The sequence below is a fragment of the Triticum dicoccoides genome, chromosome 6B (assembly GCF_002162155.2).
Source record: "Triticum dicoccoides isolate Atlit2015 ecotype Zavitan chromosome 6B, WEW_v2.0, whole genome shotgun sequence".
Classification (NCBI taxonomy): Eukaryota; Viridiplantae; Streptophyta; class Magnoliopsida; order Poales; family Poaceae; genus Triticum; species Triticum dicoccoides.
Window position 1 is genome coordinate 275,374,972 of NC_041391.1, and position 25,345 is coordinate 275,400,316.

General features: G+C 43.0%; 1 long non-coding RNA gene across 1 annotated transcript; it reads right to left on the reverse strand.

Annotated features, from left to right (window-relative positions):
• Positions 1-976: 976 nt before the first annotated feature.
• Positions 977-2,433, reverse strand: LOC119322457. The gene is made up of 4 exons (XR_005155624.1): positions 2,391-2,433; positions 1,624-1,695; positions 1,395-1,451; positions 977-1,083 (listed from the first exon to the last, which is right to left on the reverse strand). It is a non-coding gene; the product is annotated as an uncharacterized LOC119322457 (long non-coding RNA).
• Positions 2,434-25,345: the final 22,912 nt, after the last annotated feature.

Consider the following 25,345-nt stretch of genomic DNA (forward strand, 5'->3'; position numbering starts at 1 on the left):
ATTGTCATAGTGGATCTTAGGGAAAATGGTGACACAGTTTACATCACATACAGTGAGCAAATATATAGCAAAAGTTTAGTTCTGAATTTTGGCAAACAACATAAAGAAATCATATTATTACCTAACAAATACACGTGTACATGCACGCCCAGAAAACTTAGAGTTTATAGGACACACAGCGAGCAAATATACAACAAAAGTTCAATTCTGAATTTCGGCAAACAACATCCATAATTCATATTAGTAACTAACAAATACACATGCACATGTATGCCTAGAAAGCTTAGAGTTTACAGGACACACATCGAGCAAATATGTAGCAAAAGTTCACTTCTTAATTTGGGCAAACAACATAAATAAATCATATTATTACCTCTAGGATTGGGGAAGCCGAGAGAGACTAGAAACAACATGTATGTCTAGAAAGCTTACAGGACCTCTATAAAGCACTTCTGAACAGGGCTGCTTATCTGCACATACACAAGATACACTCATACATCATCAAAACTATATTACTTGCATTTATTGCCCATGTATGCATAGCAATAGAACTACAACAAGCGGTATCACACACTGGTCTACTGATCGCGAAGACACCTTTCATCTTTTGTTGCAATGACAGTTTGAAGGAAACGACACATAGAAGCACAGTCCTATACATAGAATAACCTGACAAAAACTTGACAAAATCCTAGGCCCTCCCTGATCAATTTGCACCAAAAACACTGGAGAAATCTAAGGAAAATAAATACAGCAAACATGGCAACCCAACACACCAAATCTACCAGAACAAAGAATGTGAAACTTTATTAACACCTCATGTACAACAACACATCCCCTTCTCCTCATGATGGTTTGGTGCCAAGATACCTTCCGGTGTTTGGGTTTGACCTCGTCTTCTCTTTGCCTGTACTTGTGTTTTATGTCAAAAGCAAGACCAAATAAATTATTGGGATCTGAAGAACATGAATAGTATGGAATATTAATAATGGTGGGCGTACAACCCTTTGGTTCAGGTAGCATTGCTTCAATCTTAGGATGTGTATCTTCTGAATTTGATGCCAAACAACTATGGGTGTCAGCCTGCTCATGTGAACAAAAAGTTTCAAACAAGAGCACTCAAATATTCATCTTGGAAGGGTCATCTGTACATAATAATTCCATGTACTGATATATCAGAAGGAGAACGGACAGCCTCTGTTCACATGACCAATACCATATACTGATCTATTAGACCAAAAGGTAAAAACAAAAACTTCTAAGACCTTCATTTACAAATGTAGCTTTGCTCAGTGGGTAAGAGGAGTACAAAATCATGGCATGTGCTCTACTACACAGAAAAATCCGAAAATGCACGAACATGTGTGATTGTGTTCAAGAGAGATATAATTCACCTTGCTCTTCTTGATCGAACTCTTCCTAAAAATTCTTCTTATAGTCTCCACAAGTAACTAAAAGTTGAGGAATCAAAATAAGATTATCAGAGAACCAGAGAATCAGCAGTAAAAACCGAGAGAAAAAAGATGTGGACGTAGGTGGGCAGCCTAGATCGGAAAGGAGTGGGAAGTGAAGGGGAAACAAAAGATGTGTTACTCTAGAAGATTTGTGGAAATAAATCATTACCTCGGCTCAGTTGAGTGGTACAAGAAATTGGATGTCCGTGCGAGCTTCTCCAGCTTGTCTTGCTTCATTTTTCTGCAGAAACAAGACACCAAATGGCATGTTATTATGAAGTTACAGCAGATTGTGTAGAGCATAAACAACAGCAAGAAAGCACCGGAACTGTACCAATCTACCTATATTGGTCCTGAGTCATGAGTTACGGCAGGACAAATTGTGTTGGAACATTTTTTTGTCAACAAGCAAATGATGCCTCTAGGCCCTTTTATGTAAATTATGCTCTATATAGTCTTATTACAGTCATACAAGATGATACACCAGAAGGAATTGTGCTCTGCGCAGATTCTCTATAGTGGTGTGCCTAGCTGGTTTAGAGGCAGATTGGCATACAAAAAGCATATAATATGTTTTTGTTTCCATTTTCTAGATGGCGCACCAACCTTTTTGAAGATCACATCATTTCTTTGTAGCACAGATTTCTACCCTTGAGCATATTCACGAGTCTTAAATCTTCAGTTGGCATCAAGTGCGTAACATAGTAAAAGCACCAAGTACCCTTCATGAAACTCAAATATAATGCTCCTAAGCCTTATTAATCTTTACCAACATTATAATAACGATGAATACAACAAGTCATACAAGCAGGCACTGCTTGGCACAGATATGGCAGCCACATTAGCATCCGTAGGAGCAAACAAAACAGCAAACCTTGGACAAAACAGCACATAGAAACGAGAGAGGGGCATAGGGAGGCGTGGAGGAGAAAAGACCTTGAGTTGCTGATGTTCCTCTCCATGTCTGGGCGTCATCCTCCTCTCCTTCCCTCCATCCACCAACAAAATAGAGCAAATAGGGAGGCGTGAGGGGAAAACCACATCCAAGACTGCCGAAAAGAACCGAACAGAGGGGGGGGAGGGGAGGGGGGCACCTTGAACTCGAGTGGCTGGACGCCAGTGCCGTGGAGGTCGAGGTTCAGGTGTAAGAAGCCCTTGAAGGCGGCTACCTTGGTGGCTGGGTGCGCCCCTCCTGCTCCTCCTCCTCCTCGAGCAGGACAAGGCTGGCGGCTGCTACACGAGAAGAAGGCCATGAACCTGTATCCTGCTGCTCCCCTCCTCCTGTCTCGAGGGCAAACTCCTCCTTCCGAGGCCGGATCGAGGACGAAGGGCGCCGACAGAGCACGGGGCGGCCAAGGCCGAGGCGCAGTGGAGAGGGAGGGGAGCGGGGTAGATCAAATCGAGCGCTGCCATTGTCTCCCTATGCCTGCCGCTGGAGGGAACGGTGAAGGGGACGAGGAGGCAGCGCGGTGGAGAGCAGGGCAGAAGGGGAGGACCTAGGATTTATGGCGGCTGAGGCAGAGAGATCGAGGAGGGAGGGAGGGTTGTGGAGTGCAGGAGATTGGATTGGGCCGAGGGGCTTTCGACGGCAGGGTTACCCACGCCCCCGCAAATGGCGCGACATGAACGCGGCATGCGAGGAGAGGGTGCACTCGCACCTCAAAACGGCTTACCCAGCCAATAGGCAAAGAATAAGAGCCCACCGGCCATTGGCCATGCAAACTTACCACGCGGTCAAACCAACAGCGAGAGCAGCGAGCATCTAACGGCCGAAACAAAGTCAAAGACCAGTTTGACCACGATCAAAATGCCATCGAAGGAATTGATCGGGGGAGCCTTCTCCATGCGAGTTGGGTAGCCTCATTATTGTTTTAAATTAGGTTTTTAACAATTTGGTCTTGCACATGTAGGTGCTGATGTTAGAGGTTTTGACCCACTGTTCGACCCTTTTTGCATAAGTGGAAATGAGTTGTCAATATCAGTCAAGTTAAGAAACTCAGAAAGATTGGTAGGATAAAGAAATTAGCAACAAAAAACAACAAGATCTTTGTCTGCACAATGAAGAAGACATCAGTTCACTACAGGATGGTACTAACGGTTATACCTTGTCTTTTTGATTTCTTTGCGCCATTTCAAATCTAGAGAAGATATTTATGCATATCCTTGTTTTCAGGCCTTTCCAAAGCAGTTCACTGATGATTACCCCTCAAACCACCTATATGGTCAAGAGGCAAGGAAGGTATTCATACAACACCCACGGTTCAATATTGAAGTCTTTCTGAAGAGGACAAAGGGTGGACAGTCAATCATCCACAGGCACTGGCCTAAAGTTGCAAGACCTTCAACATCAATAAAGGCTCAATATTCGCCTTCCGCTGTAGCAGTTTTCCAGATGATATTCATATGTATATGTACCATCTATGATGCTAATGTCGAAAGGTTATAGATGTTGCATGTGAAACTTGGAGCTGGTGTAGTTGTGTAATGGGGTAGCTGAGTGCTGAAGCTATGCGATGTTGTACTCTGATGTATTTCAATTATGAAATCCTGCTTCCTTAATACGAAATGAAACATATTGTGTGCTTAATATGAAATGTCAATAAATAAATGGATTATTAATAATAGGACAATTAGCCTGCTAATGGCCAATTAGCGAACTTTATTGAGAAAACACCGTGGGTGATGACCTCATACAACGCACACAGTTTCTAGGAATAAAACGTGTTGGATCAATGAACATTCACACACGACTTCCTCTTGAAAACTGTTTGCGTTAGGCTACCTTACACAGATGTTTACCACATATAAAGTGTCTGTGATGGATAGCCTATGCCACATAGTTTCTTCTACGCACCTGTGTGATGCATTCAATAGCGCAAACGGTAAAATTGTTAATACCGTGTGCAATGGCAACGCTATCATTAATGATTTAATGGGGAAAATTGTGAGTGATGTACCTGCGAACGGAAACGTTTTCCTTGGAGTGACCGTGTGAGATGTATATACGAACGGAAACATACTTCTTGGATTAACTATGTGGGATGTACATATTAATGAAAACATATTCTTGGATTGACTGTGTGGAACGTACATATGAACGGAAACGTTTAGCCGACACTAATTGTGTGGGATGTACATACGACCGGAAACGATTTGGCATGTATAATTGTATTTTGTAGCAGAAATGTATGTATAACCGTACTTGATCGCTCACCCGTCGCACACGACCTCATTTTGCCGAGCATGTGTGCTAGGAGGGCCTATCCCCGATGGTTTCTGGGTCATGTGCGAAGGACCCCCTATCGCAATCACTAACTTGGCGACGGTTCAGAATGCCATCGTGGAAAGGGGTTAAAAACTGTTTGTATAGCACCTCGTTGTACCAGTGATGTGCTGCAGCCGGCTGTTAATCAGTAGCCCGCTTCCCTTATCTCTCCTCTTCTCTCTCCTCCAACTTATCCAAAATATAATATTTAAAGGCTTACAACCCGCCTACGTCATCCTATTGTACTTGCTCTAAGAGTGGAGAAAATCGTAAAGAGTGGAGACGCTCTACCTCCTTTCGCTGAAATGTGCACTACTGTAGGATGCTGCTAACGCGACACTACGATCAGAGACCCTTTCACGAAACTATGTGCGATGCATTAATCGCAGACAGTGGTGTAAAAGAACCGTCAAAAAAGGTGCAAAACATTTGCGATGGGAGAGCCATCAAACACGGTTCAGATTATAGTTATGTGTGCGATGCAGGGCACACGGTTAGTCCATTCGAACTGTTTGCGATGAGGCAAAACAACAGAAATGGGCGGCCATATCAATGTGTGTGTGCGATATACAGCATACAGTTCACTCTAATGAACTGTTTGCTATTTGGGAGTGCAACAGAAACGGTTAGCCAGATCAAGGTGTGTGTGATATACGACATACGGTTCACTCAGACGAACTATTTTCGATTAAGGAATATAACAGAAATGGTTCAACTTAACAAGATGTGTGTGATATGCGGCATACAGTTCACATGGATGAACTGTTTGTGATGAACCAAAAGAACACAAATGATACCTGTAAACAAGATGTGCGTCATACATGGCAAACAGCCGACTTGGATGAACTATTTGCGATGAGAAATTACAACACAGACGGTTAATACAGTAAGTTCGTGTGCGATTCTGTGTTTATAAAAACTTTGAAAAATGCAAACTAGTTGCTTGCGGTGGCTAGGAGTATCGCACACGATGCGTCTGCGTATTCGTGTGCGATGATTAGTAAGTTGCACATACGTTTCCTTATGTTAACATGTGTGTGAATTTGCAATATGAACAGTTAATATGCAAATGCCTTCTGGACATCGGGCACACGCTTAAACTCAAAGAACTATGTATGATACTAATACTTTCCATGAAAATTTAAGAACTTGGCTAATAACATTTGAGTAACATATATGTAGTGGTTACACTATTTCACAAAAGGAGGATGTAACACGGTTTTGACAACCGTATGGTCCATATCTAGATACTTAACATAGTAACAACTATCACATTTTAAGAGGCTAACGGCCAACAACCATATGGTCCATATATACATACTTAACATAGTAACAGCTAGCACATTTTAAGAGGATGAGCGCTAACAACCACAACTATCCACTGGAAGCAGCTTGATCACGGCGACTCGGCATCTCATCAATGAAAAGGAAGAGCCCTACCGTGCCTTGGTAGAGCATGAGTAGAACAGTGTCTCCAATTTTCCAATATGGATGCATTGACACGACAAGCGAGAACTTGTTAATTTGAATGGTCCATTTCTGCGGGAAATGCAGTACCTTGCAATCACTTTGGCGTTATTAGCAGGCACAAGTGTAATTCGATCACGCCGGGAAATCGAACCAGGAACTGCTACAACGGGTCTGTTGAAATGTAGAATGAAAACCAATTGTAACATATCGTTGAAGATATATATAGTTTATGAGCATCAATATTAAAATAAGACTTTTTACCAGCGTTTTGTGCACACAATTAGTCTTGTTCAATGTGTGCACCGTGGGTAAGTTAATCCCATCCAAAATCCAGCGTTCATACGATGTGCTATCTCTGTCAGATTATTAACAAAGTTTATGACATGCTTAAAGTCCTTCCAGTGAAATTTGGTATGCTTAGTAACATATAGATTGTTCACTATGCATCCAACATATCCTGCTTAAAAGGTGGAAAGGTATTATTTATTCTGAACATGGCAGAAGAATATATAGTGCGCATAATTTGGTAAATACAATTTGTTACTGCGTAGGAACGGAGTTAGAAAATGAAATCACAATTGGTTGCTTAAATAGTGATCAATTAGTCAGAACAAATACCCCGATTTTGGTAATTAATATGACAGCATGGAGAAAGTTGAAAGGACACTAACCTCGATCAGACTTTGATCGGCTGATGATGTTGGGGAAGTAAACATCCATGTTAATTAAACCAGGCTGTGGTGCACGCATCAGAATTTTATTACCAGCTTTCATTTCATAACACTTAGACATTTTTCTCCAAAGGTCTGCATTAAAATAGGAGTGACCATCTTTATCAAGTTTTACGCTAACCGTTATTGTATGTCCATGTTGCGTTGTCAATATGACATCCTGGGAGTCATCAATAAAGTAAAGCCCAAAATTTCCTTCTACTCCTATACTTGCAAAGCAAGGGATGTACTGCTTGAAATGAAAATTAAGATTGTAAATTAGATATATTGAAATACGAGAGCAAGATGCAAATGTGGGAGTACTTGATAGAACAAAGCAATATATAGATGAAAGCAAAGTACAAAAAAATATAATTTAAAATAGATAATGTAACAAAGATTTTATGCAAATATATAGATGATGTAGCAACAGATGATATATGTTCACAAATTTAGGCCATGCCGACCGTGGTAGGTTGAGATTGAACATACCGAGCGCTCCTTGAAGTCATTCGAAATGGTGAGATAGAACTTCGTTTCCGACTAGCCGCGACCACACTTGCCCGATTTGTGCTTGCACTGTGGACACATGAATGAACACCCACGAATTAGCTAGGACAAAAATGATTCCACGATGATTCCTGCTGGTTGATTAACAGCAAAGGACTGACTATGATATGAGATGAGTGAATGTTTTGCTAAGTTGATTACCTTCTCCCTGAGAAAAATCCCTGCCCAATCCCGCAGAAAACCCTAGTCGACCAGAGTCTAGAATGTCGGTGTAGATAGGCGGCGGAAAGTGGTAGGGGCGAAATCCCATGCTGTTTATAGCGCGACCTCCGCCCGCCGACAACAACGCCGTCGAGCTTAGGGTGGCCGCCGCGATAGAAGTTGATGAGGTGTAGAGTTGCGGAGGAGTCTGCGGTGAGTGGGTGGGGATGAATGGGGCGAGGGTTTTCTTTTTTCCTTTTGCATGTGTGAGTGAACACACACGGTTCGCAGAGGCGACAGAGATGAATCATGTGCGATAGTAAATCACCGAGATTCAATGGGAATCCAAATTTTCTTTGTCCTTTGTCCATGAGTTTTTTTCTACGATGAACATAAACCCTGCTAATCACCATGTTCAAATTTGGAACTTTTTTGGGTTCATTTACAATATTTAGGGGATTACGTGCATTTTCTAGGCATTAATTTACAGAATTCAAATTCAAATAATCGGTGCTTGAAAAGGTGCATGAGAACGGTCTGGAAAACCATGGTCGTGCTATTTAGTAAATTCTCATGCCTTTTACAAGGAATGGGCAGATTTTTCAAGGAGATGTGTTTACTGGGTACTATATGAAATACATGCTTGGAAAACATGACCGCTGGCGTGGTGCCATGGTATGGCCTCACCATGCCTTGGTAAAAAATAGAGAATGTTTGTCTTATGTCGTCATGCACGCCATTCATAAATTGAACCATCACCCAGGAGAATTCATGGTTTCGAGGGGAATCAACAAGATTGAAGGGGTCGGTGTCAGGACCGGTTTTCCAATAAAACATTTATTGAGAAACCGAACCTTATATAGACCAGTATAGGAAAATCTTCCTTACTAGTAGACAAATCCTTGATACAGAAATCCAGAAGTACTAAATATTATACAAGGTTGAGCTGAGGCTGCTCAACAATTAATTACAAGCACGCCAACATTATACATAAAGGCGGATATGGCACAAGGGTGTGGTGGCATAACTACTGACTCGTAATAAAAGTGGTGGTGGATATGTCACAGTGAAGTGGGTGACATGACTCCTAATTCTTACAGCTCATCGAGCGTCGGAGTGAGGCTCGATGGTTTTATTCGGGTAGCGGAAGCGTATATGATACAAGTGACCAATTCCAGGATCGCACGGGACTGACTGGGACTCCTCTAGGCGTCGGACTCGCTATCGTACTCTTAATCCATAAGATCGCCTTCGTCAACATCTGGCCAAATCAACAAGCCAGGTGAGTACTTTGAATGTACTCGCAAGACAGTTCAGACATAAGATATAACAAATGCAAACATGATGCACATGAGCAGTTTATGTTGGGTTTCGTAGTAATTTCAAAAAATTTCCTACGCACATGCAAGATCATGTGATGCATAGCAATAAGGGGAGAGTATTGTCTATGTACCCAACACAGACCGACTGCGGAAGCGATGACACGATGTAGAGGAAGTAGTCGTACGTCTTCTCGATCCAACCGATCAAGTACCGAAACTACGGCACCTCCGAGTTCGAGCACACGTTCAGCTCGATGACGATCCCCGGACTCCGATCCAGCAAAGTGTTGGGGAAGAGTTTCGTCAGCACGACGGCGTGGTGACGATCTTGATGAACTACAGCAGCAGGGCTTCGCCTAAACTCCGCTACAGTATTATCGAGGAATATCGTGGCAGGGGGCACCGCACACGGCTAAGGAATAGATCACGTGGATCAACTTGTGTCAACTTGTGTGTTTAGAGGTGCCCCTGCCTCCGTATATAAAGGAGGAGAGGAGGGGAGGCTGGCCGGCCAAGGGGGGGAGGCGCAGGAGAGTCCTACTCCCTCTGGGAGTAGGATTCCCCCTCCAATCCTAGTCCAACTAGGATTCCTCGGAGGGGAAAAGAGGAGGAGGGGGCCGGCCACCTCTCCTAGTCCTAATAAGACTAGGGGAAGGGGGGCGCGCAGCCCATCTAGGGCAGCCCCTTCTCTTTTCCACTAAGGCCCACTATGGCCCAAATAGCTCCCGGGGGGTTCCGGTAACCCTCCCGGTATTCCGGTAAAATCCCGATTTCACCCGGAACACTTCCGATATCCAAATATAGGCTTCCAATATATCAATCTTTACGTCTCGACCATTTCGAGACTCCTCGTCATGTCCGTGATCACATCCGGGACTCCGAACAACCTTCGGTACATGAAAATGCATAAACTCATAATATAACTGTCATCGTAACCTTAAGCGTGCGGACCCTACGGGTTCGAGAACAATGTAGACATGATCGAGACACGTCTCTGGTCAATAACCAATAGCGGGACCTGGATGCCCATATTGGCTCCTACATATTCTACGAATATCTTTATCGGTCAGACCGCATAACAACATACGTTGTTCCCTTTGTCATCGGTATGTTACTTGCCCGAGATTCGATCGTCGGTATCCAATACCTAGTTCAATCTCGTTACCGGCAAGTCTCTTTACTCGTTCCGTAATACATCATCTCACAACTAACATATTAGTTGTAATTCTTGCAAGGCTTATGTGATGTGTATTACCGAGAGGGCCCAGAGATACCTCTCCGACAATCGGAGTGACAAATCCTAATCTCGAAATACGCCAACCCAACATCGACCATTGGAGACACCTGTAGTACTCCTTTATAATCACCCAGTTACGTTGTGACGTTTGGTAGTACCCAAAGTGTTCCTCCGGTAAATGGGAGTTGCATAATCTCATAGTCATAGGAACATGTATAAGTCATGAAGAAAGCAATAGCAACATACTAAACGATCGGGTGCTAAGCTAATGGAATGGGTCATGTCAATCAGATCATTCTGCTAATGATGTGACCTCGTTAATCAAATAACAACTCATTGTTCATGGTTAGGAAACATAACCATCTTTGATTAACGAGCTAGTCAAGTAGAGGCATACTAGTGACACTTTGTTTGTCTATGTATTCACACATGTATTATGTTTCCGGTAAATACAATTCTAGCATGAATAATAAACATTTATCATGATTATAAGGAAATAAATAATAACTTTATTATTGCCTCTAGGGCATATTTCCTTCAGTCTCCCACTTGCACTAGAGTCAATAATCTAGATTACACTGTAATGATTCTAACACCCATGGAGCCTTGGTGCTGATCATGTTTTGCTCGTGGAAGAGGCTTAGTCAATGGGTCTGCAACATTTAGATCCGTATGTATCTTGCAAATCTCTATGTCTCCCACCTGGACTAGATCCCGGATGGAGTTGAAGCGTCTCTTGATGTGTTTGGTCCTTTTGTGAAATCTGGATTCCTTTGCCAAGGCAATTGCACGAGTATTGTCACAAAAGATTTTCATTGGACCCGATGCACTAGGTATGAAACCTAGATCGGATATGAACTCCTTCATCCAGACTCCTTCATTTGCTGCTTCCGAAGCAGCTATGTATTCCGCTTCACATGTAGATCCCGCTACGATGCTTTGTTTAGAATTGCACCAACTGACAGCTCCACCGTTTAATGTAAACACGTATCCGGTTTGCGATTTAGAATCGTCCGGATCAGTGTCAAAGCTTGCATCAACGTAACCTTTTACGGTGAGCTCTTTGTCACCTCCATATACGAGAAACATATCCTTAGTCCTTTTCAGGTATTTCAGGATGTTCTTGACCGCTGTCCAGTGATCCACTCCTGGATTACTTTGGTACCTCCCTGCTAAACTTATAGCAAGGCACACATCAGGTCTGGTACACAGCATTGCATACATGATAGAGCCTATGCCTGATGCATAGGGAACATCTTTCATATTCTCTCTATCTTCTGCAGTGGTCGGGCATTGAGTCTTACTCAACTTCACACCTTGTAATACAGGCAAGAATCCTTTCTTTGCTTGATCCATTTTGAATTTCTTCAAAATCTTGTCAAGGTATGTGCTTTGTGAAAGTTCAATTAAGCGTCTTGATCTATCTCTATAGATCTTAATGCCTAATATGTAAGCAGCTTCACCGAGGTCTTTCATTGAAAAACTTTTATTCAAGTATCCCTTTATGCTATCCAGAAATTCTATATCATTTCCAATCAGTAATATGTCATCCACATATAATATCAGAAATGCTACAGAGCTCCCACTCACTTTCTTGTAAATACAGGCTTCTCCGAAAGTCTGTATAAAACCAAATGCTTTGATCACACTATCAAAACGTTTATTCCAACTCCGAGAGGCTTGCACCAGTCCATAAATGGATCGCTGGAGCTTGCACACTTTGTTAGCTCCCTTTGGATCGACAAAACCTTCTGGTTGCATCATATACAACTCTTCTTCCAGAAATCCATTCAGGAATGCAGTTTTGACATCCATTTGCCAAATTTCATAATCATAAAATGCGGCAATTGCTAACATGATTCGGACGGACTTAAGCATCGCTACGGCTGAGAAGGTCTCATCGTAGTCAATTCCTTGAACTTGCCGAAAACCTTTTGCGACAAGTCAAGCTTTGTAGACAGTAACATTACCATCAGCGTCAGTCTTCTTCTTAAAAATCCATTTATTCTCAATTGTTTGCCGATCATCGGGCAAGTCAACCAAAGTCCATACTTTGTTCTCATACATGGATCCCATCTCAGATTTCATGGCTTCAAGCCACTTTACGGAATCTGGGCTCACCATCGCTTCTTCATAGTTCGTAGGTTCATCATGATCTAGTAGCATGACCTCCAGAACAGGATTACCGTACCACTCTGGTGCGGATCTTACTCTGGTTGATCTACGCGGTTCAGTAGTATCTTGATCTGAAGTTTCATGATCATTATCATTGGCTTCCTCACTAACTGGTGTAGGTGTCACTGAAACAGTTTTCTGTGATGAACTACTTTCCAGTAAGGGAGCAGGTACAGTTACCTCGTCAAGTTCTACTTTCCTCCCACTCACTTCTTTCGAGAGAAACTCCTTCTCTAGAAATGATCCATTCTTAGCAACGAATGTCTTGCCTTCGGATCTGTGATAGAAGGTGTACCCAACAGTTTCCTTTGGGTATCCTATGAAGACACATTTCTCCGATTTGGGTTCGAGCTTATCAGGTTGAAGTTTTTTCACATAAGCATCGCAGCCCCAAACTTTAAGAAACGACAACTTTGGTTTCTTGCCAAACCACAGTTCATAAGGCGTCGTCTCAACGGATTTTGATGGTGCCCTATTTAACGTGAATGCGACCGTCTCTAAAGCATATCCCCAAAATGATAGCGGTAAATCAGTAAGAGACATCATAGATCGCACCATATCTAGTAAAGTACGATTACGACGTTCGGACACACCATTACGCTGTGGTGTTCCGGGTGGCGTGAGTTGCGAAACTATTCCACAGTTTTTCAAATGTACACCAAACTCGTAACTCAAATATTCTCCTCCACGATCAGATCGTAGAAACTTTATTTTCTTGTTACGATGATTTTCAACTTCACTCTGAAATTCTTTGAACTTTTCAAATGTTTCAGACTTATGTTTCATTAAGTAGATATACCCATATCTGCTTAAATCATCTGTGAAGGTGAGAAAATAACGATATCTGCCACGAGCCTCAATATTCATCGGGCCACATACATCGGTATGTATGATTTCCAACAAATCTGTTGCTCTCTCCATAGTACCGGAGAACGGTGTTTTAGTCATCTTGCCCATGAGGCACGGTTCGCAAGTACCAAGTGATTCATAATCAAGTGGTTCCAAAAGTCCATCAGCATGGAGTTTCTTCATGCGCTTTATACCGATATGACCTAAACGACAGTGCCACAAATAAGTTGCACTTTCATTATCAACTCTGCATCTTTTGGCTTCAACATTATGAATATGTGTATTACTACTATCGAGATTCAATAAGAATAGACCACTCTTCAAGGGTGCATGACCATAAAAGATATTACTCATATAAATAGAACAACCATTATTCTCTGATTTAAATGAATAACCGTCTTGCATTAAACAAGATCCAGATATAATGTTCATGCTCAACGCTGGCACCAAATAACAATTACTTAGGTCTAATATTAATCCAGAAGGTAGATGTAGAGGTAGCGTGCCGACTGCGATCACATCGACTTTGGAACCGTTTCCCACGCGCATCGTCACCTCGTCCTTTGCCAGTGCCCGCTTATTCCGTAGTCCCTGTTTCGAGTTGCAAATATTAGCAACAGAACCAGTATCAAATACCCAGGTGCTACTGCGAGCTCTAGTAAGGTACACATCAATAACATGTATATCACATATACCTTTGTTCACCTTGCCATCCTTCTTATCCGCCAAATACTTGGGGCAGTTCCGCTTCCAGTGACCAGTCTGCTTGCAGTAGAAGCACTCAGTTTCAGGCTTAGGTCCAGACTTGGGTTTCTTCTCTTGAGCAGCAACTTGCTTGCCGTTCTTCTTGAAGTTCCCCTTTTTCTTCCCTTTGCCCTTTTTCTTCAAACTAGTGGTCTTGTTAACCATCAACACTTGATGCTCCTTCTTGATTTCTACCTCCGCAGCTTTCAGCATTGCGAAGAGATCGGGAATAGTCTTGTTCATCCCTTGCATATTATAGTTCATCACGAAGCTCTTGTAGCTTGGTGGCAGTGATTGGAGAATTCTGTCAATAACGCAATCATCCGGAAGATTAACTCCCAATTGAATTAAGTGATTATTATACCCAGACATTTTGAGTATATGCTCACTGACAGAACTGTTCTCCTCCATCTTGCAGCTATAGAACTTATTGGAGACTTCATATCTCTCAATTCGGGCATTTGCTTGAAATATTAACTTCAACTCCTGGAACATCTCATATGCTCCATGACGTTCAAAACATCGTTGAAGTCCCGATTCTAAGCCGTAAAGCATGGCACACTGAACTATCGAGTAGTCATCAGCTTTGCTCTGCCAGACGTTCATAACATCTGGTGTTGCTCCAGCAGCAGGCCTGGCACCCAGCGGTGCTTCCAGGACGTAATTTTTCTGTGCAGCAATGAGGATAATCCTCAAGTTACGGACCCAGTCCGTGTAATTGCTACCATCATCTTTCAACTTTGCTTTCTCAAGGAACGCATTAAAATTCAACGGAACAACAGCACGAGCCATCTATCTACAATCAACATAAACAAGCAAGATACTATCAGGTACTAAGTTCGTGATAAATTTAAGTTCAATTAATCATATTATTTAAGAACTCCCACTTAGATAGACATCCCTCTAATCCTCTAAGTGATTACGTGATCCAAATCAACTAAACCATGACCGATCATCACGTGAGATGGAGTAGTTTTCAATGGTGAACATCGTTATGTTGATCATATCTACTATATGATTCACGCTCAACCTTTCGGTCTCCGTGTTCCGAGGCCATATCTGCATATGCTAGGCTCGTCAAGTTTAACCTGAGTATTCTGCGTGTGCAAAACTGGCTTGCACCCGTTGTAGATGGACGTAGAGCTTATCACACCCGATCATCACGTGGTGTCTGGGCACGACGAACTATGGCAACGGTGCATACTCAGGGAGAACACTTCTTGATAATTTAGTGAGAGATCATCTTATAATGCTACCGTCAATCAAAGCAAGATAAGATGCATAAAAAGATAAACATCACATGCACTCAATATAAGTGATATGATATGGTCATCATCATCTTGTGCTTGTGATCTCCATCTCCGAAGCACCGTCATGATCACCATCGTCACCGGCGCGACACCTTGATCTCCATCGTAGCATCGTTGTCGTCTCGCCAATCTTATGCTTCCACGACTATCACTACCGTTTAGTAATAAAGTAAAGCATTACATCGCGATTGCATTGCATACAATAAAGCGACAACCATATGGCTCCTGCCAGTTGCCGATAACTCGGTTACAAAACATGATCATCTCATACAATAAAATTCAGCATCATGCCTTGACCATATCACATCACAACATGCCCTGCAAAAACAAGTTAGACGTCCTCTACTTTCTTGTTGCATGTTTTACGTGGCTGCTACGGGCTTAAGTAAGAACCAATCTCACCTACGCATCAAAACCACAACGATAGTTTGTCAAATAGACTCCGTTTTAACCTTCGCAAGGACCGGGCGTAGCCATACTTGGTTCAACTAAAGTTGGAGAGACAGTCGCCCGCAAGCCATCTCTGTGCAAAGCACGTCGAGGGAACCGGTCTCGCGTAAGCGTACGCGTCAGGTTGGTCCGGGTCGTCTCGTCCAACAATACCGCCGAACCAAAGTATGACATGCTGGTAGGCAGTATGACTTGTATCGTCCACAACTCACTTGTGTTCTACTCGTGCATATAACATCAACATAAATAACCTAGGCTCGGATGCCACTGTTGGGTTTCGTAGTAATTTCAAAAATTTTCCTACGCACACGCAAGATCATGTGATGCATAGCAACGAGGGGAGAGTATTGTCTACGTACCCAACGCAGACCGACTGCGGAAGCGATGACACGACGTAGAGGAAGTAGTCGTACGTCTTCTCGATCCAACCGATCAAGTACCGAAACTACGGCACCTCCGAGTTCGAGCACACGTTCAGCTCGATGACGATCCCCGGACTCCGATCCAGCAAAGTGTCGGGGAAGAGTTTCGTCAGCACGACGGCGTGGTGACGATCTTGATGAACTAGAGCAGCAGGGCTTCGCCTAAACTCCGCTACAGTATTATCGAGGAATATGGTGGCAGGGGGCACCGCACACGGCTAAGGAATAGATCACGTGGATCAACTTGTGTCAACTTGTGTGTTTAGAGGTGCCCCTGCCTCCGTATATAAAGGAGGAGAGGAGGGGAGGCTGGCCGGCCAAGGGGGGGAGGCGCAGGAGAGTCCTACTCCCTCTGGGAGTAGGATTCCCCCTCCAATCCTAGTCCAACTAGGATTCCTCGGAGGGGAAAAGAGGAGGAGGGGGCCGGCCACCTCTCCTAGTCCTAATAGGACTAGGGGAAGGGCGGGGCACGCAGCCCATCTAGGGCAGCCCCTTCTCTTTTCCACTAAGGCCCACTATGGCCCAAATAGCTCCCGGGGGGTTCCGGTAACCCTCCCGGTATTCCGGTAAAATCCCGATTTCACCCGGAACACTTCCGATATCCAAATATAGGCTTCCAATATATCAATCTTTACGTCTCGACCATTTCTAGACTCCTCGTCATGTCCGTGATCACATCCGGGACTCCGAACAACCTTCGGTACATCAAAATGCATAAACTCATAATATAACTGTCATCGTAACCTTAAGCGTGCGGACCCTACGGGTTCGAGAACAATGTAGACATGACCGAGACACGTCTCTGGTCAATAACCAATAGCGGGACCTGGATGCCCATATTGGCTCCTACATATTCTACGAAGATCTTTATCGGTCAGACCGCATAACAACATACGTTGTTCCCTTTGTCATCGGTATGTTACTTGCCCGAGATTCGATCGTCGGTATCCAATACCTAGTTCAATCTCGTTACCGGCAAGTCTCTTTACTCGTTCCGTAATACATCATCTCACAACTAACATATTAGTTGTAATGCTTGCAAGGCTTATGTGATGTGTATTACCGAGAGGGCCCAGAGATACCTCTCCGACAATCGGAGTGACAAATCCTAATCTCGAAATACGCCAACCCAACATCGACCATTGGAGACACCTGTAGTACTCCTTTATAATCACCCAGTTGCGTTGTGACGTTTGGTAGTACCCAAAGTGTTCCTCCGGTAAACGGGAGTTGCATAATCTCATAGTCATAGGAACATATATAAGTCATGAAGAAAGCAATAGCAACATACTAAACGATCGGGTGCTAAGCTAATGGAATGGGTCATGTCAATCAGATCATTCTGCTAATGATGTGACCTTGTTAATCAAATAACAACTCATTGTTCATGGTTAGGAAACATAACCATCTTTGATTAACGAGCTAGTCAAGTAGAGGCATACTAGTGACACTTTGTTTGTCTATGTATTCACACATGTATTATGTTTCCGGTAAATACAATTCTAGCATGAATAATAAACATTTATCATGATTATAAGGAAATAAATAATAACTTTATTATTGCCTCTAGGGCATATTTCCTTCAGTTTAGTAATGCACACTCAGATAATAAATTTGCACACCATGTTAAATAAAAAGGAAGTCAAGCGGTAGTCCTCCCGAAATCCCGATAAAATAACTGAAGACCGATCGGGTGTCTGAAGCGACGCCTCAAAAGGTAAAAAAAATTAACATGCCGCAGTCAGGCGTCAGGGCGACACCGCATAAAGGGCTTATATTGAAATGTAAATGATAGTGCGTGCCACAGTCGGACGTCTTAAGCGACATCTCGAAAAGGGCTTATAATGAAAGTAAATAACAGGGATGCCACAGTCGGACATTGGAGCGACATCACGTAAAGGGCTTATATCGAAAGTAAATAACAAGAATGCCACCGTCGGACGTCTGAGCGACATCACATAAAGGGATTATATCGACCGTAAATGACAATAATGCCACAGTCGGACGTCTGAGCAACATCACATAAAGGGCTTATATCGAAAGTAAATGACAAGAATGCCATAGTCGGACGTCTGAGCGACATCACATAAAGGGCTTATATCGAAAGTAAACAACAAGAGTGCCACAGTCGGACGTCTAAGTGACATCACATAAAGGGCTTATATTTCATCATTCGTATTCAATCAGTTCATGAATTTAAACCACTCCAAGGAAATACTCAGTACATAATAATAAATGGGTTAGTCCATCCACAGGAATAACAGTCAGCTGGGTTTAACACTCATGTTTATTCACCGGAGATTGTCACTGAGACTAACACTGAGATGGACATTGGGACTGACACTGACACTGACATAGATAAGTTGATCACAGTCCTTGACCATAGGCACGGTTACTTGAATGGCTTTGACTCTGCAGAGTTTGTACTCTTTAACCACAGCCAACGGATTTTAGTAGTCACAAAGGACTAGTTCCGTTTATGGTATTTTAGAAGAACCACATCTAACCAGTACACACACATTCCACACCCCGTTGCCAGGGATCACCCTAGGCAACGTTCAAGAAAAACTTTAAGACGGGGAGGCCACAACCTCGAATAGCATGGGATCAAATTTATATCGCGCACTCTAAGGGGTGCCCCCCTCTCGGTCCCAACCGGAAACACCCATGCCCCCTGACCGGATTATGGGCTTTAATCCAGGGTCATGGAACCCTCATCATGGCCCCTCTATTTGGTGTGTACAAGGAAAGAGGCTTGCAACTTACTAAACCGTATTCTTTGCAGAAAACATGTGGCAGCACGAAAAGGGGACGCACAGTAACGTGACTTGATCCATGTTAACACTGGAGTTTAACGGTTGACATAAGACTGGCATGCTTCAAAAATACCATCTTACCACCTTTCATGTCACCACATGATCATGTTATCTCCTATCAAATGACACATCAAGTTTCGAAGCTCACTTGCACTTGCCTTGCATGCAATATAACACTCACCGATGCTTATATTAAACATGCCATGAACTAACTACTCAAGTAAACATGCAAGACACTCGTCATATCAAAGGTTCAAACATGCTTGCCTGGTTCGGAGTAGTCGGAGTCTAGCTCGGTGAAGTTTGCGGCTCCGTCACCTCCTTCGGTATCTACGATATAAAAGAAAGTCGAATACTACGTAAAGACCGTGCATGCACAAAAAGTGTTCCAAATATTTTTCAAATAAATATGATAAAAAACTGGACAGAAAAATAAACATGACTTGGGTGATACTCCAAGTTCCCGACGGAACGGCCTCGCGGGCACGTCGGCGGCAGGGAGCGCACCCTGTGCTTCTCAGGCCACGGCAACGGTGCTGCAGCGTGCAAAGGGGAGGAGATGGCCACGCGGAGGCTTCTGGTGGCTTGGGCGGTGCTAGACAGCACCGAAAGGCAGGGCCGGCCCCTGCTGACCGCCACGGGTGGGTCTGCCACCGCAGAAGACGCCGGTGTTGGCGAGACACGTCGCCACCGACGCTTGCGCCCGTCCAAACGACCGTGCGGCGCACTAGATAAGGAGAAGGAGCAGTGAGCATCGCGCCAACGCGGGCACTGGCGAGATTGACGCCATGCTCTGAAGAAACGACACTGTCGACTGAAACTGAATCACTGAATCTCTGAACTTTTCTGAATATTGACAGAAACAGTGCACGCTAGGTGTTTGATGTAATGTTTTTGCATGTGGAAAAGCTTTCTGGAGTTGGGGCTTGGTGAGGTGACCTCTCAATGCATCTAGGGGCCGCCTGATTTATCTCAGAATTTTTGGAGAAGAAAAATAATGAATTTCACCAAAAATGGCAAATCTGGTCCAAACTTGCAGCAAGAAAAATTTGAAAAATTTGAACTGTGGACAAGTGGATCTTGATGGATCTAGGTTGTGGGTACTAAGGACTAGCCAGGGGAGTTTGTTTGGGACTAAAACTCAAAAGGAATCTGGTACTTCCTTTGTAAATCACCAAGGCCCAAAATAAATGACAGAAATAGTTTTGAGGATAAAATAAATAGAATAAAAAAATGGGTTGAAACTTGCCGGAGTTGGGATACTTGACTTGATCCAAGGTAGGGGGTGGGTTTGGAAGAAGATATCAACATGTGACATGGCGAAAGAGAAATCTTTAAAAGGGAAAAGAATAAAAACCAAAATCCATAGGATTTCTTTTTAATAGAAATAATTGCAAAACCCTCCAATATTATTTGTGTTGAGCCAACACAATTTATGAAAAACCCTTAACACCAAAGATCAAGGTTGAGGAGGATATTTCAAAAAAATATAGGTCATAAATTTTTTTGAGGAGAGTCCCTTTTAAAAAAATATTCAAATAACCTCCTTTAAATCAAATAAAGATTTTAATAAAAACCAAATCAAAATTTTGGAGTGTTACAACACCTACCCCCTTAGGAAAAATCTCGTCCCCGAGATTTCAGCTGATCCTCAAAGAGGTGTGGGTACTCTGTCCGAAGAAAATCCTCTCTTTCCCATGTTGCTTCGTCCTCGGTGTGATTGCTCCACTGGACTTTGAAAAACTTAATTGTTTTCTGACGGGTTCTCCTTTCAGACTCCTCCAATATTTTTATTGGACGTTCCCTGTAGGTGAGGTCTGGTTGCACGTTAATGTCCTCATGAGATACATGCTTCTCTGGGTTGCTTACACATTTCCTCAACTGTGAGACGTGGAACACGTTGTGGACGTCTGACTGCTCTTCGGGTAGGTCTAGCTGGTAGGCTACTGTGCCTCTTCGTGCAACTACATAGAAGGGTCCGATAAATCTTGGTGCTAGCTTTCCTTTAACTTTGAACTGTTGCAGGCCCCTCGTAGGAGATACTCGTAGGCACACATATTCACCGGGTTCAAAGCTGACTTCCCGATGTTTTCGATCATAATAACTCTTTTGTCGGCTTTGAGCTGTCTTGAGTCGGTCCCTGATTAGCCTAACTTTCTCCTCGGCTTCCTTGAGCATGTCTGGGCCGAAGATACGACTGTCTCCTGTTTCTGACCAATTTAATGGAGTACGACATCTCCACCCGTACAAGGCTTCAAAAGGTGCCATTTGTAGGCTGGCTTGGTAACTGTTGTTGTTTGCGAACTCGGCATATGGCAAGCTTTCTTCCCAACTGGTTCCATAGGTGAGAACACATGCTCTCAGCATGTCCTCTAGGATTTGGTTCACGCGTTCTGTTTGTCCATCAGTCTAGGGGTGGTATGCTGTACTGATTGCTAGTTGAGTTCCCAGAGCTTGTTGTAATTGATCCCAAAATCTAGAGATGAACTGAGTGCCTCTGTCGGATATTATAGTCTTTGGAATTCCATGCACACAAACTATGCGGGAGAGATAAAGTTTGGCAAGCTTATGGGTAGTGTGGGTCGTCTTTACTGGGATGAAATGTGCCACCTTAGTCAATCTATCTGTGATGACCCATATGGCATCATTTCCGTACCGTGACCGAGGTAGTCCGACAATAAAATCCATCCCAACTTCATCCCATTTCCACTCAGGTATCTTGTTTGGCTGTAATAGTCCTGCTGGTTTTTGGTGCTCGGCTTTAATGCGCTGACATGAATCACAACATGCAATGAATGTGGCTATATCCCTTTTCATACCGTGCCACCAAAATTTTTCCTGAATGTCCTTGTACATTTTGGTCCCTCCAGGATGGATTGAATATGGAGCGGTGTGGCCTTCGGTTAGAATTTGCTGTTTGAGATCTTCTATATTTGGTACGCAAAGTCTGTCTCTGTACCATAATATTCCCTTATCGTCTATGACGAATTCTGAGGCCTTGCCCAAACTCACTTTTCTTTTTATGCCTTCGATGCTGGGGTGTCCATGCTGAGCCTCCTTAATCTGTTCCATTAGGGTAGGCTGCATTTCCAAATTTGACACATTGCCCTCTGTGACCATCACCAAGTTGAGTTTGGCAAACTCCTGATGAAATTCAGGTCTCAAGTTTGGTAGACCGTCATTGCCCGAACTGGGGTTTCGACTAAGAGGATCTGCCACAACATTCGCCTTTCCCGGATGGTAGTGTGTGCCAACATCATAATCTTTCACTAATTCCAACCAGCGCCATTGTCGTAAATTGAGTTCTGGTTGTGTGAAAATATATTTGAGGCTTTTATGGTCCGTATATATTTCACAACGATTCCCAAGCAAAAAGTGCCTCCACTCTTTGAGTGCATGAATGACTGCTGCCAACTCCAGGTCATGAGTAGGATAATTTTCTTCATGCTTTCTTAGTTGCCTGGAAGCATATGCGACTACCTTGCCTTCTTGCATTAATACACATCCGAGGCCCTTCCGGGATGCGTCACAATACACTTCAAAACTTTTGTGTATGTCTGGCACAACCAATACTAGTGCTGTTGTTAATTTCCTTTTGAGTTCTTGGAAACTTTTCTCGCAGGCTTTAGTCCATACAAACTTCTTATCCTTCTTGAGTAACTGTCATTGGCTTTGCTATGGTGGAGAACCCTTCAATAAACCTTCGATAATATCCTGCCATTTCCAAGAAACTTCGCACATCTTTTACGTTGGCTGGTGGTTTCCAGCCAAGTACGGCCTTGCCTTTTTTTGGGTCTACGACAACACCTTCTTGGGTCAATACATGGCCTAGAAAACCAACCTGTCTTATACAAAATTCACATTTGCTGAATTTGGCGTATAATTGGTGCTTCCTTAATTCTCCCAGTACAATCCTGAGATGTTCAGCATGCTCTTCTGGTGTCTTGGAGTATACCAGAATATCATCAATGAACACCACAACAAATTTGTCCATAAATTTCATAAACACTTTGTTCATGAGGTGGACAAAATATGCGGGGGCGTTTGTCAGTCCAAACGGCATTACTGTAAATTCATATAGTCCGTATCTGGAGGTGAATGTCTTCTTAGGGATATCCTCTGTCCGTACTTTTAATTGATGATACCCTGACCTTAAAACAATTTTTGAGAAAACCTCGACTTGTGTGAGCTGGTCAAATAAATTATTTATCCGTGGCATCGGATATTTGTTTTTGATGGTGACCATGTTGAGTGCTCGATAGTCTATACATAATCTCAGTGTCCCATCCTTTTTCTTGGCAAATAATACTGGTGAACCCCAAGGTGAGGAGCTGGCTCGTATAAATCCTTTGTCCAGTAATTCTTTTATTTGCTTCTTTAATTCTACCAACTCATAGGGTGCCATTCTATAGGGATGCTTATAAATGGGGGTGGTTCCAGGTGCTAGCTCAATGATGAATTCTATTTCCCGGTCTGGTGGCATGCCTGGTAGTTCTTCGGGAAATACGTCAGGGAACTCACACACCACTGGAACTTTGCTTAACTCTGAAACATCCACCTTGTTCAACCTTGGTTGCCGTGACATTTGTCTTTCTTGAGCTGCAATTTTTATTGTCTTCCCGTGATGATGGGTAAGAATTATAGTTCGATTGAAGTAGTCGATAAATCCCTTGTTGGTGGTTAACCAGTCCATTCCTAGGATAACATCCAGTCCTTTATTTTCCAATACAATGAGGTTTGCCTGAAACTTTAATCCTTCAAACTCAATAACTACACCTTGGCAGTAACTCTGAGTGATTTGCTTAATCCTGGGGGACTTGATGATCATGGATTTTTCCAAGGGAAGCATCGAAAAATCATTTTGCAAAGCAAATTTCTTTGAAATGAACGAGTGAGAAGCTCCAGAATCAAACAAAACCGTGGCAGGTATTGTGTTAATAGGAAACGTACCGAGTACGATATCTGGGGCATTCTGTGCTTCCTCCTTGGTCACATGGTTCAAGTGACCCTTCTTGTGATTGTTATTGGGGTTGAAGTTGTTACGCTTGGGTGTTGAATTATTTCCACTGTTGTTCGGTTTGGGGGCTGAGTTTCTTGGCTTTGGGCACTGTTTGGCATAGTGTCCTTCTTCTCCACAAGCATAACAAGTAACACCTGGGCGATATGTAAAATCCTTGTCCCTTGCATGAAATTTTTTGTTTGGACGTGGAACATTGGTCGTGGACTTGTTTGATCCATTCTTCTGAAAACCAGTCTTGTTCCGGTTGTTGCGAGCATGAGTAGTCTGGTCCCTTTTGCGCTTGCGAAAACCTCCAAGCTGCGGCATTCATTTTCCAATGTAATGGCTTTGTCCACAAGTGTTTTGAAATCTAGAAAAGTGTGTACGACCAGCTGGCATTTAAGTGCTGGTGCCAGACCGTCCAAATCTTTTTCCATCTTTTTATTTTCAGTCATGTGCTCTTCGTTGGCGTATCGAGATAATTGAGTAAACTGACTATTGTATTTAGTCACTGTCATGCTTCTCTGCTTGAGGTCATCAAATTCCCTTTTCTTGATCTTCATAATGCTTCTGGGAATGTGCGCCCCACGAAAACCTTCTTTAAATTCTTCCCAGGTGATGTCATTTTCATTGGGGTGCATGTGTAGGAAATTCTCCCACCATGATGCAGCTGCTCCAATGAGATAGTGAGGTGCATATAGTACCTTCTCACGGTCTGAACATTGTGCAATAATTAATTTCCTTTCGATGTCTCGAAGCCAATCATCGGCCTCAAGAGGTCTATCCGTGTGTGAGAACGTTGGGGGATGTGTCTTTTGTAGTTCAGACAATTTGGAATGCTACTGATATGGTTCACGGTGATTTCCCATATTGATCACATGGTTCATCATTTCTTGATGCTGCTGCTGGCTTTGCTCGTAAAGGCGGCATACTTGAGAAAATGCTGCTTCGCTGCCTTGCTGACTTGACTGCCCCTGTGTGAAATTGTTACTTGTCTGGGTACCATAATTTTCTTCCGGCGGACTTGGCATGGAACGAGTCCAAGGACGAGGCATTTTCCACTCTGGGGTGTTTTTGTAAAACTCATGAGAAAAACTGAGTGGCAAAATAAATAATTTTGCAAAGGCGGAAATTTAAGAACTCCAACATTTTTCAAGAAAATACTTGATTGCGCATGGAGAAGGATCGCTCAGTACATATCTTACACGCAAGCCGTAATTATACAATACATCACTCAGGATGTGCGTACACATTCCTGACATGTTATTTAGGCTAGTGCACTTCTCCCAGTTCCTACATGATGCGCACACAAACTACTTCTCACCAAACCTATATATATATATATATATATATATATATATATATATATATATATATATATATATATATATATATATAAACATATCATACA